The following is a 12,732-nucleotide window of genomic DNA, read 5'->3' as shown; positions in this document are numbered from 1 at the left end:
TATATTGCTGAGCTAACACTGAAGCTGCTCCGAGTAGCACAGATGAGAGCTGCCCAGCATGGTGAAGTCATCCACTCATTCCGCTACCCACACGCTGACGGATCTTAGCCGGACCCTGTCCACTTGTCCTTTGTGCCACCGTCACCAGCTCTGAGGGTCACATCCACTTCTGTTCAGGTCAACTGCAGCAGGCCCTTGTCCAGTGGGGGGTCTTCTCTGTTTGTAACTTGTTGGCCCATTTGACCCCATGCCCCTGGCCTTAGCTAGGACCCATCCAGTTACATTGTGCTCCATCCTGGTCAGCCTGGTCAGCGTAATTGAAGCCTCACACTGAAGCGGCTCTGAGCAGCACGTCCACTTCTGGTGAGGTCAGCTGGGTGGTACGGTGTGACTGGTATTCGGGACGTGTCCACTTGTCGGGTGGTACCCTCTGCCAAACTCTGAAGTGGCTCTGAGCAGCTCGCCCACCACTGTCCAGTATGGTGACCACACAGTGATGGTCTTAGCCGGACCCTCCAGTCTGGTCAGCATCACCAAAGCAGCAGCATTCCAGTTGGTGAAGGTCACGTTCTCCACTCCTGGTCCTGATGAGCACGGCAGGGAGGATGAGGCGCCTTACAGTGACGATGACCGCTGTTAGCTTACTACCATCATATGATGCCTACATGTAAGAGGACATTGCACTCAGGGGTCCCCACGGTCCTAGCCCAGTCTGTTAATTAGAAGCCCACCCTTGTCGATGACTCAACTGATGTTATTGTCATCTTAATGCTGGCATGTCCAGTTTTTTTTCATTCCCAGGATGTCATCCAGATGTTTGGTGGGCACCAGCTGATCAGTGATCCTCCATCCTGCACTTTTCCATTCCCTTCTGATGTTTGGATTGAAAGTTCGGAGTTGCTGGCCAAGAAAACCGAGGAGCAGTTAAAATGGGGACTCAAAGACCCCATTCACATGAAGATGGGACCCAGACGTGTCACCAGGGCAGCAGCTGACTTCTAATGAAATGGGTTAGAGCAAAAAACTACAGCCCACCGGGACCGAGACTGAGCACCCAGGTCCATGTGGACCCTCGGACCCCCCCAGTTTGATTCTGTGTGGAGCGTTTGTGTCCTCTTTGTGGTGGCCTCTTGGGACTAAGTGACAGTTGACTGTATAAGAGTGTCTTCTGTGATGGACAGGAGCAGATCATCATCATCATCCAAGCTCCAAGGGGGGGACAAATCTGTTGTTGTGATCGTATCGCCGTCATTTGGTTTGACTTCATGCTCTGGTCCCAAGCTGACAGACCCTACGAGGCTCCATTAATGTTAATCACACAAAAGGCAAGCGAGGGGAGTCCATTCAGTCCACTTGGCCCCTGTTGGTTTAGCGAAGAGTCCCGATTTCTCCTCCAGGTCCCCCCTAATGGCTTCAACTCTGTGGTTCAGTCAGTCGTTCAGAGTCCCACAACTCTCTGAGTAAAGAAGTGCACTTCCCCTCAGTCTCCACTAGGTGTCCTCGGGTTACATGGCTCTGCTCTGCTTCACTGGGTCTGTCCGCTGGCAGTCGTGTCCCCCTGTGAACTTGTCACTGTCCCGTCCATGGCTGGGGTTCAGGGTCTCGTTTTGTGTTCACGGTTGTGTCGTTTATTTCTGTTCACGTCGCTTGCATTGACTGTGTGCATTGCTCTCGTCTGTCAGCTGCCTTTCTTGTGTTCCTCAAGGGGTGGGGCCATCTGCCAATCACTGCCCTCCGCCCTTTAAATCTGGGAGGGGGGGGGGTCTCCCACAATTCCTGGCACAGTTGGTGAGTTTATTTGTGCTTTGTTATACGGTTTGGGTCACAAAAATCGACAAAAGCCACAAAAAAGGTTTGGGGCAGCCACCTGTTTGAAATGAAATGAATGAGAGTCCAGAACAGAACTGATTTGCTTGTCATAAAGATGGCGGTTTTAAGGGCACATGATGTCATCGATAGACCTGGAAACGGAAATGATGTCATCTGTGGTGCCGGGACCAGAAGTGATGTCATCGGGGCCAAGGGGGAATTCCCTGTAACTGGTCTGCGGAGACGTGAGAGAAAGAGTCTGTGCACACCGCCACCCTCTGGTCTGGCGTGGAATTACTCTCATTCAGCTGCCTCCCATGCGCTCGTGTGTGACCTCCTTTGGATTCCGTTTTTGGGACTTTGCTCGCTCAGATTGCCTTTTTTGCCTTTGTGCTCCACAGAGCTTCTTAATGATTGGAATACTTGTGAGCAGATTCAGTCTTTCATTTTGTGACGTTTCGGCACTGGCCCTTACTACTAGCCGGGGTTTGACAGTGACATCCCCCTCCAGTGCTTTTTGAACTTGTTGGGTTTTACGTGTTGTGGGACTCCAAGTCCACGGCAGTCGCAGACTCTGAGCCTGAGCTCCATGGAGAGGGCGCTATACAGAAAAACGCCACAGTGAAGCTCTTGTGTTTGTTTCTGAGTTAGCCGGACCCCTTCGAGATGCTAATCCCTCTGCTGCAGCTTCTAATGGGGGCTCATTTGAAGAGGACACTGGGCAGACAACCCCCTCACACAGTGTTTGTATTTGTCATCCTGGCAAACCTCTCCTTTCTACCGGGGGTTCTCGTGTGACCCGTCCCATGTCACCAATGTGACGACTGCTGAAGGGTGCAATGAGCCCCCCCTGACACTCTGGGTGGGTTTAGAAGTTTTTTTTTCACGGAGTTCAGATTTGGATGCTGCCGTTAACATTAATGACGTAACCAACGAGTGCGCCAGTGTGTGTGCCCGTCCAGAGCTCCGCTTCCTGATGTGCGGTGAGACGGCGGAAGGGCAGCAGCCAGCAAAGGAAGACGACTGCAAAAGAAAAGCATTTAGTCGTGAAGAGAGCAGGACGAGCCTCGAGGCTGTAAGTGATGACACTGTGAGCCACCCTGGGCCTTGTGGGGTCTGCTGGGTGCAAAGGCAAAGCGAACAGACAGACAGACAGACGGCTGCTGCTGCTGCTAGGGCTCTGTAACGGATGTGAAAGGCGCTATATAACAGAGAGAGACACCACCTTCACAACGACTCTTTACACATTTCTGATGTCGCAGCTTTGTGCTAAAATTGTTTCAGTTCTTTTGTTCTCACCTCACACAACACCTCAGACTCACAAAGCGAGAGCAGCATAGCAGTTAGCAATTTCTACAAATGTATTCAAAATAAAAAGCTGAAATGTCCCATCGACACGAGTGTGCGGCACTTTGGCTTTGGCTCAGGTGCATCCCACTCCATTGGTCATCATTGAGATGTTTGAAGACCACCTGTGGTCAGTTCAGGTGACTGGACTGACTGACTGATTGATTGATTGATTGACTGATTGATTGGTTGGTTTATTGACTAACTGACTGATTGATTAATTGGCTGACTAATTGACTAATTAATTGATTGACTGATGGACTGACTGACTGATTGATTGATTGATTGATTGATTGACTGATTGACTGACTAATTGATTGATTGGTTGGTTGATTGACTAACTGACTGATTGATTAATTGATTGACTGACTGACTGAATGACTGATTGATTGATTGACTGATTGGCTAATTAATTGATTGGTTGGTTGATTGACTGACTAATTGACTAATTGATTGATTGGTTGGTTGGTTGATTGACTAACTGACTGATTGATTAATTGATTGACTAATTGACTAATTGATTGGTTGGTTGATTGACTAACTGATTGATTGATTGACTGACTGACTGATTGACTGACTGACTGATTAATTGACTGAATAATTAATTGATTGGTTGGTTGACTGACTGATTGAATGACTGATTGATTGATTAATTGATTGACTGATTGACTGACTAATTAATTGATTGATTGGTTGGTTGATTGACTAACTGACTGATTGATTGACTGACTGATTGATTTCTAAAGCACTGGCTGACCAAAGTGCTGTACAATCAAATATCAGACACACAATAACCAAAGGGTAAAAGAAACAGAAACCCATAAGAGCTGAAGAGATTCACAATAAAAAGTACCCAGATAGTCAACGTCTCACACGGGGTGAAAGTGCGTTTTTAAGTAAGATTTACAGACAGCGAGTGAAGGAGCCTGACTAACATCCATCCAGCCATCCATTATCCAACCTGCTATGTCCTAACTACAGGGTCACGGGCCTGACTAACGTGCAGCGCCAAATCATTCCCAAGTTTTGGAGCTGCAACTGAAACAGCCCACTCACCTCGGAGTTTGCTTCGTGCTTTAGGGACACGTAAACGCATGTGGTCTGCTGACCTGAGAGGGCGTGACGAGACATAACAGGGCAGCAGTTCCAACAGATAAAATGGGGCACAACCATGAAAGGATTTAAGAACAAATACGAGGAGCTTAAAATGGATTCAAAAACAAACTGGAAGGCAGTGAAGGGAAGCCACAATCGGGGTATCGTGCTCACGCTTTCTTGTATCGAGCAGCAGCATTTTACACCCACTGTCAGCGAGCAATGGAGGCCTGGCTCATTCCATAAAGAAGCGCATTGCAGTCATCTAGACGAGAGACGTTATAAAAGCCGGTGTCACCGTTTCAAGGGTGTGTTTAGACCAAACAGGCTTGATTTTGGACAGACTGGAAAAAGCGAGATTTATACCACTGCGTTCACACAACTATCAAGTTTTAAAGTGGAATCCATTTTCACACCTAAATTTATGATCATGGATTTCTCAAAGTGAACCACAGTGGAAAGGTCCGATGTGGGGGGTCCCGCTGGTGCCATTGGGTCTAAAATGTAATGCCATCCAACTCCTTATGCCCCACTGCACGCCCAACCTACCTGGTAAGGAGTCTCTCTTTGAACTGCCTTTCCTGAGGTTTCTTCCATTTATTCCCGTCAAGAGTTTTTTTGGAAGTCTTTCCTGGTCCTCTTAGAGAGTCGAGGCTGGGGGGCTGGCAAGAGGCAGGGCCTGTTAAAGCCCATTGCGGCACTTCTTGTGTAATTTTGGGCTCCTCAATAATAAATGGTATTATATATCAATAAGGCAAACAAGCAGGGGCTGGGCAGAACATGGACCAGGGAGGGAGCTTCAGAGTGAAATAAACCTGACAGTCGTCTGCATAAAGATGAAAGGAAATAGCGTGTTTACGGAAAATAGCGCCGAGTGGCAGCAGGTACAAGGAGAACAGAAGAGGTCCAAAGATGGAGCCCTGCGGTAGCCACCAGGGGAGGGCAACAGAGGTGGAGGTCAAATCATCAATGCTGACACCAAAACGTCTATCTGAGCAGAGCCGTTCTTAGCAGTATGGGGGTCCTGCGCAGTTCAGAAATGTGCAAGCCTCTGGTTGGGGGGGGGGGGGGCTAATGGGGGAGCACAGCCCCCCTGTAGCTCAGGAAGGTGTTCTAATGAAACATCCGGAAAAGGCCTTAGATGACCAGTAGGCCTACATGTACACTTGTGTCTATGCAGAGTGGTCACATATTGATTTTGTTCTTGATCTGGTAAAGGCCGGTAATATTGGGGTATTTCATGATTTTATGTGTGGATCTCTCTGAATGAATCCGAACGACAAAAAAAAAAAAAAAAAACTAAGTCGGGGCCATCCCGGTGGCCCCCCTCACGGTCAGGGCCCTACGCAGAAGCCTAAGAACGTCCCTGATCTGAGAGATAAGACCCTAAACCACTGGAGAGCTGAACCCGATGCCCACCCACTGCTCTGGCCTGGAGATGAGGATCTGATGGTCTATCACGTCAAAGGCCGCACGACTAGCAGACAGTCACCAGAGTCCACTGTTAAGAGAATATCATTAAAAACAGAGAGGACTCAGTGCTGGGGTGAGTTTTAAACCGACTGTTTGTCCAGGAAGGACTTCAGTTGGGTGTAGATGACTTTTTCCAAGAGTTTGGACAACAAAGGTCGTTTAGAAATAGGCCTAAAGTTAGACATGACAGAGTGGTCCAGTCCCGGCTTTTTCAGCACAACAGCATGTTTAAAATTTGTAGGCACCACCCTAGAGGTTAAACTACCATTAATAATAGTAAGAATAGAAGGACCCACGGTAGAAAAGACCTCCTTAAGAAGTCAAGGAGGGACAACATCAATGGGGGAGCCAGATGGCTTCAAACTGGAAAGCAGCTGCTTTAAAAAGGGGAGAGTCCATAGAAGGTCCATTGCCAGCAGAGCTTAGAGACAGAATTGTGGTGCAGATCTGCAGACCTGGGGAAGGCCGCGGCATTATGGACTTCTGTAATTCTTACAGGCAAGACGTTTGGAACGACTGTGACTCTTCCTGGAGCTGGCTGGCTGGCCAGCCCACCACACTAAGCAATTCTGGGAGAAGGGTCCTGGTAAGACGAGTGACCAAGAGCCTGGTGGTCACCATGGTGGGGCTTCAGAGAGCCTGAGTGGAGATGAAAGAAACATCCACACGGTGGCCAGACAGAAGTAAAAGACACGTGGAAGCCCACTGGGCATTGTGTTATGGTCGTATGTCCCTCTACTTACCCTTTGCCTGTTTTCTTTAAAGGTAAGCGTACTCATCAAGTTCGTGACCGGGTTGGTCTACTGTCATACTTTAAGATTAACGCATGCATCTCTATGGATATAAAATCCAATGTCTGTCTGTCTGTCTGTCTGTCCACTTTTCATGAGAGAATTACTTCACAGATTTTTCTAGAATTTGCTTGAACGTTCTGGTTGATTTTGCGACTTCTCTCATTATTCTAAGGATCAGAGTCTGCTTGTGGTACCGGTTTATTTACTCGAATCTGAGAGAGGCTGCAGGCTTGTTGGGGGGAGTGTGACGTCAGGAGTGGGGAGCCTGGCAGGACCCTTGTCACTCGCGTGCCAGCCTCCGTTCAAGTCGGTCCACCTCTCGCCACGTTCTGGAGCAGAACTTAGCCTGCGCTCAGCTAGCGATACCCGTTTGTTTGTCCTGTTTAACTGCTACACAGGCAGAGCCGCGGGGGACGGCCAGTTTATATGTATAGAAGAAAATCCAACATCTATCTATCTATCTATCTATCTATCTATCTATCTATCTATCTATCTATCTATCTATCTATCTATCTATCTATCTATCTATCTATCTATCTATCTATCTATCTATCTACAGCGCATCCGGAAAGTATTCCCAGCGCATCACTTTTTCCACCTTTTGTAAATGATAGATAGATAGATAGATAGATAGATAGATAGATAGATAGATAGATAGATAGATAGATAGATAGATAGATAGATAGATAGATAGATAGATAGATAGATGATGTTTTAGCGTAGTTGGCAGGATTAGATAGATAGGTTAGGAATCTGCACTGGTAATCAGAAGGTTGCCGGTTCGAATCCTGTAAATGCCAATAGGGACTCTGCTCTGTTGGGCCCTTGAGCAAGGCCCTTAAACCTGCAATTGCTGAGCGGATTGAGTAGTGAGAAAAGCTCTATATAAATGCAAACAATTATTATTATTATTATTATTATTATTATAGGTTTATGTGAAAGGCATGTTGGGAAATTAAAAGAATTCTTGTTAACTGTGGCACCAGACAGTGCTGAGGTGTCACTTTGCTCGGCACAGACGAAGTCACTACAAATGCTGCCGCCATGGATTAAGTGCAGGGTTGAAATATTCTTTGCCTGTAACCTTTGACCATTAACACTGTGAATTACTAAAAACTAAATTACTTAAACTTAAATCAATACATGCAGACACAAACATACAATATACAATTGTTTAAACCCAAACTATAATGCCTTGCACTGTATGCTAGCTGGGATTGGCTGCAGCAGACCCCCTGTGACCCTGTTCAGGATTTAGCGGGTTAGCAAATGACTGACTGACTGACTAAATAAAAAAGCTGCAAACAAACACAAACTACATCTCCCATAATCCTCTGTTATGCCAGTGCATCCTGGGTTCTGTTTAGTGTTCTTTCAAGCAGGAGGCCTGTGAAATAAAAGAACTGGAAAATTGGAAATATTTAAACACGTATTTAACAGTTTGATTTATAAACTTGATTTCAGCATTTATTTGCATGCTTTTTTCTCCTTATTTGAAATTTTCACGTTACATAAACTCAAAAGAACTCAAAATGAAGCTCTTCAAATGACAGGCACAGCCATTCAGAGGGTGTCCTGTGCCACGGCCTGTTACGTCGTGCCGTGTGTCAGAATATTAAACATATAATGTCAACCACCAGGGCCAGCAGCGGTCCCTACAAAATGTTAGGTGGTCAGTGAAAGAGCAGGCCAGGCCTTTATAGCAATGCAGTAATTGCATATCAGCGGGTCTCAAAGGCTCGCTGTGTAAACCTGCTGGTCCATGGAGCTCTTCTCATATGAAACACTCTTACTGTCTACCACACTACTTGGTCGCTTATTTCAAGTGTCTATCGTTCTTTGTGTAAAGAAAAACTTCCTAATGTTTGTGCGAAATTTACCCTTAACAAGTTTCCAACTGTGTCCCCGTGTTCTTGATGAACTCATTTTAAAATAACCGTCTCGATCCACTGCACTAATTCCCTTCATAATTTTAAACACTTCAATCATGTCACCTCTTAATCTTCTTTTGCTTAAACTGTAAAGGCTCGGCTATTTTAATCTTTCCTCATAACTCATCCCCTGTAGCCCTGAATCAGCCGAGTTGCTCTTCTCTGGACCTTTTCTTGTGCTGTTATGTCTTTATGGAGACCCAAACTGCACCCAGGACTCCAGATGAGGCCTCACCAGTGTGTTATAAAGCTTGAGCAGAACCTCCTGTGACTTGTACTCCACACATCAAGGCGCTATATAACCTGACATTCTGTTAGCCTTCTTCATGGCTTCTCAACACTGTCTGGAAGTCGATAGCTTAGAGTTCACTATGACTCCTAAATCCTTCTCATAAGGTGGACTCTCGATTTTCCGACTGCCCATTGTGTATTCAAACCTCACATTTTTACTTCCAATGTGTAATTCTTTACATTTACTGACAATAAATTTCATCTGCCACAAATCTTCCCAAGCCTGTCTGCTATCCAAGTCCTTCTGTGATGATATAACGGATTCCAAATTATCTGCTAATCCATCTATCTTGGTATCATCTGTAAACTTAACCAGCTTGTTCCTTATATTTCTATCTAAATCATTTATATATATTAAAAAAAAGCAGTGGCCCCTGCACTGCCCCCTGCTGGTCACCACTCTTCCAGTTCTGATGAGGTTCCTCACACCATGACCCTCTGCTTCCTGTGTCTGATCCAGTTCTGCTCCCATGTACACTCCACACCCTGAACTGCCACTTCTTGTAGTTTGATGCCCACTCTCTCATGTGGCACCTTATTAAATGCTTTTTGAAAGTCCAGATAAATAATATCATCTGCTCCACTCTGGTCGTATCCTTTTGTTGCCTCCTCATAGAATTCCAGCCTGTTAGTAGAACACGACCTCCCTCTTCTGACCCCATGCTGACTGTCCTGTCCTTGCCATGTGTTGCTCAATCTTATCCTTAATAATTCCTTCTATTAATTTTCCTCTGATGCATGTTAAGCTTACTGGCCTACAGTTGCTTGGATCTGCCCTGTCAGATATTTGCCATTTTCCAGTCCTTCGGAATCTCTCCAGTGCGCAGTGACATCCTAAAAATATGTGTCAAGGGTTTATATCTGTACTCGCTAGCCTCCTTAAGAACTCGAGGGTACTCGATGATGTACATGAGCCCATTGAATGGCTCTCGGTCATCTGTCCTCATTGGAAAACAAGCGGCTCAGAACTCCAAGAGGGGACCCTGGGTGATTCACCACCAGTCCTTAAAATATTTCCGCTTCTTGAAAGCACTCGTGTAAGAGACTTCCATTACAGGAGACGGCTGGGCCAAATCAAGACGATTATTTTCAGCCCAAACACCTCGATGAGGGGCTTTCCAGTAGAAGCTTTTTAGTTTCTTTTCTTTTTTTAAAATCGGAGCACTTTCCTCTCTCACTTCCTGTGCTCGTTGCCTTTATCCTCCAGTTTTCTTCGCTCTTTTTGAGATGACTTGCATGTTAAACTTCAGACATTTGCCTTTTTGTTTTTTTATCTCTCCATGCAGCCATCCTGGAATTCAACTGGTCAGATGGATTAAAGTCCAGCAGCATTTATTTGCATTTCTTCTTCTACAAAACATGTATTTGGAAAATGTGGAGGTGGAGACTGGAGGGCATTAACAGATATAGCATAGACAGGCATACAAATGTTTGGGCCCCCCTTGCTTAAAATGTCTGATACTGTGAATAGTTAAGGGAGCAGAAGATGAGCTGATCACCAAAAGGCAAGATGACACATTTCATTTCAGCATTTTATACAAGATTAGTGTGTTGTTGTTTAAGTTTTGTACAATTTCACTGTGTGGTCGGGCGGTGGAAGGACAGACTGGAAACAGTCGAAATTTTGGGACGCCAACCAGGCAGTCCCTTTTAATCGTCGTGAGACGAAACAAACAAAAAATGAAAAAGTAACAAAAAATCATACTTGTTCCTGATCAGGGATTTCTCCTTCTTTAAGGACTTTAAAGAGTCGCGTCCTCCACTGTGTGGCTTATTCTGGCAAAAGATGCCTTTTTCTTAGTTGGCGCTTCTTTTATAGCGAAACTTCCGGAAGTTGCGGGGTTAAGTGCCCTTACTGGGCAGCTTCTCTGAGCTGTGAGGGAAGAAGAACAACAGGACAAAGTCCACCCCTTGCTGTCTCAGCCAATTATTGCATACCTTTCCCCAGCCCTCGGACGCCCATGCGTGACAGCTGCGAAAAAAGAAAAGGGGCCTAATGAAAATGTTTGGGCACCCCAAGATATTTAAGGTCTCACCTTCTTTTTCTCAAGATGGTCTCAGACCTTCATTAGCTTATTAGGGGGCTATGCCTTGTTCACAGTCACGCTGCTGCTGGAGTTTGTGAATTTCCCCTTGGGGATTAATAAAGTATCTATCTATCTATCTATCTATCTATCTATCTATCTATCTATCTATCTATCTATCTATCTATCTATCTATCGTTAGGACTCCTCACAGCTTGTCCCAACATCGGCAGCCATGGGCTCCTCTAAGCAGCTGCCTAGCACTCTGAAAAATAAAAGGATTGACACTTAACAAGCAGAAGAAGACAACAAGAGGATAGCAAAGTGTTTTCAAGTAGCTGTTTCCTCAGTTCGTAATGTTAAGAAATGGCAGTACACAGGAACGGTGGAGGTCAAGCTGAGGTCTGGAAGACCAAGGAAACTTTCTGAAAGAACTGGATTGATAGAAAGGAAACATAAAAACTGATGTTTGACTGCAAAAGACCTTCAGTAAGTTTTAGTGGACTCTAGAGTGGTGGGTGCACTGTTCTACTCTGCAGCGACACCTGAAGAAATAGGACCTTCATGGTAGAGTCAACAGAAGAAAACCTTTCCTGCATCCTAGCCAGAAATTTCAGGGCCTGAAGTGTGCAAATGAACTTCTAAGCAAGCCTGATGCATTTTTGAAAGAAGTCCTGAGGACTGATGAAGTCAAAATTGAACTTTTTGGCCACAACGTGCAAAGGTATGATGTAAAAAGGGGGCCGAATTCCAGGAAAATAACTGCTGGTTGCGATGGTGATGGTTCGAGGAAACTCATCAGAACTGGCCAATGTTAAGAGTGGTGTTCCACAGGGGTCAGTGCTAGGGCCGCTGCTATTTTTAATAAATATAAATGATTTAGATAGGAATATAAGGAACAAGCTGGTTAAGTTTGCAGATGATACCAAGATAGGTGGATGAGCAGATAATTTGGAATCCGTTATATCATCACAGAAGGACTTGGACAGCAGACAGGCTTGGGCAGATTTGTGGCAGATGAAATTTAATGTCAGTAAATGTAAAGAATTACACATAGGAAGTAAAAATGTGAGGTCTGAATACACAATGGGTGGTTGGAAAATCAAGAGTCCACCTTATGAGAAGGATTTAGAAGTCATAGTGGACTCTAAGCTATCGACTTCCAGTGTTGAGAAGCCATTAAGAAGGCTAACAGAATGTCAGGTTATATAGCGCCTTGATGTGTGGAGTACAAGTCACAGGAGGTTCTGCTCAAGCTTTATAACACACTGGTGAGGCCTCATCTGGAGTCCTGTGTGCAGTTTGGGTCTCCAGGCTACAACAAGGACATACTGTAGCAGCACTAGAGAAGGTCCAGAGAAGAGCGACTAGGCTGATTCAGGGCTACAGGGGATGAGTTATGAGGAAAGATTAAAAGAGCTGAGCCTTTACAGTTTTAGGAAAAGAAGATTAAGAGGTGACCTGATTGAAGTGTTTAAAATGATGAAGTGAATTAGTCCAGTGGATCGAGACTGTTATTTTAAAATGAGCTCATTAAGAACACGGGGACACAGTTGGAAACTTGTGAAGGGTAAATTTCGCACAAACATTAGGAAGTTTTTCTTTACTCAAAGAACGATAGACACTTGGAATAAGCAACCAAGTAGTGTGGTAGACAGTAAGACGTTGGACTTTCAAAACTCGACTTGATGTTTTCTTGGAAGAAATAAGTGGATAGGACTGATGGGCTGAATGGCATGTTCTCGTCTACAATGTTCTAATATTCTAATGTTCTAACTGATTGGAAAGCATGGTGGTGGATCAGTCAGGCCATGAGTTTGTGTTGCAGCCAGTGGCACAGGGAGCATGTCATTGGTAAAGGGAGGAATGGAGTCAAGTAATAAAAGCAAATTCTGGAAGGAAACTGTAGTATATTGTAAGTCTGGACTTTGGGGATTCCGTAGTAATAAGGAATTATGGGTATTGGGG

At 45.2% G+C, this 12,732-nt stretch overlaps 1 protein-coding gene across 1 annotated transcript in view; it reads left to right on the top strand.

Moving 5' to 3' along the window:
- The window catches only part of LOC114641480 (interferon alpha/beta receptor 2-like), a 105,913-nt gene extending 93,991 nt beyond the window's left edge, over positions 1–11,922 (top strand). Inside the window, exon 10 of the transcript XR_007934757.1 lies at positions 11,699–11,922. The gene's annotated coding sequence lies outside the window, so the exon portion shown is untranslated. The remainder of the gene's footprint in view (positions 1–11,698) is intronic.
- Positions 11,923–12,732: the final 810 nt, after the last annotated feature.

Source organism: Erpetoichthys calabaricus, chromosome 4 (assembly GCF_900747795.2).
Source record: "Erpetoichthys calabaricus chromosome 4, fErpCal1.3, whole genome shotgun sequence".
NCBI lineage: Eukaryota > Metazoa > Chordata > Cladistia > Polypteriformes > Polypteridae > Erpetoichthys > Erpetoichthys calabaricus.
The sequence above is the reverse complement of the archived record's forward strand: the minus strand, read 5'-3'. Positions and strand labels throughout refer to the sequence as shown.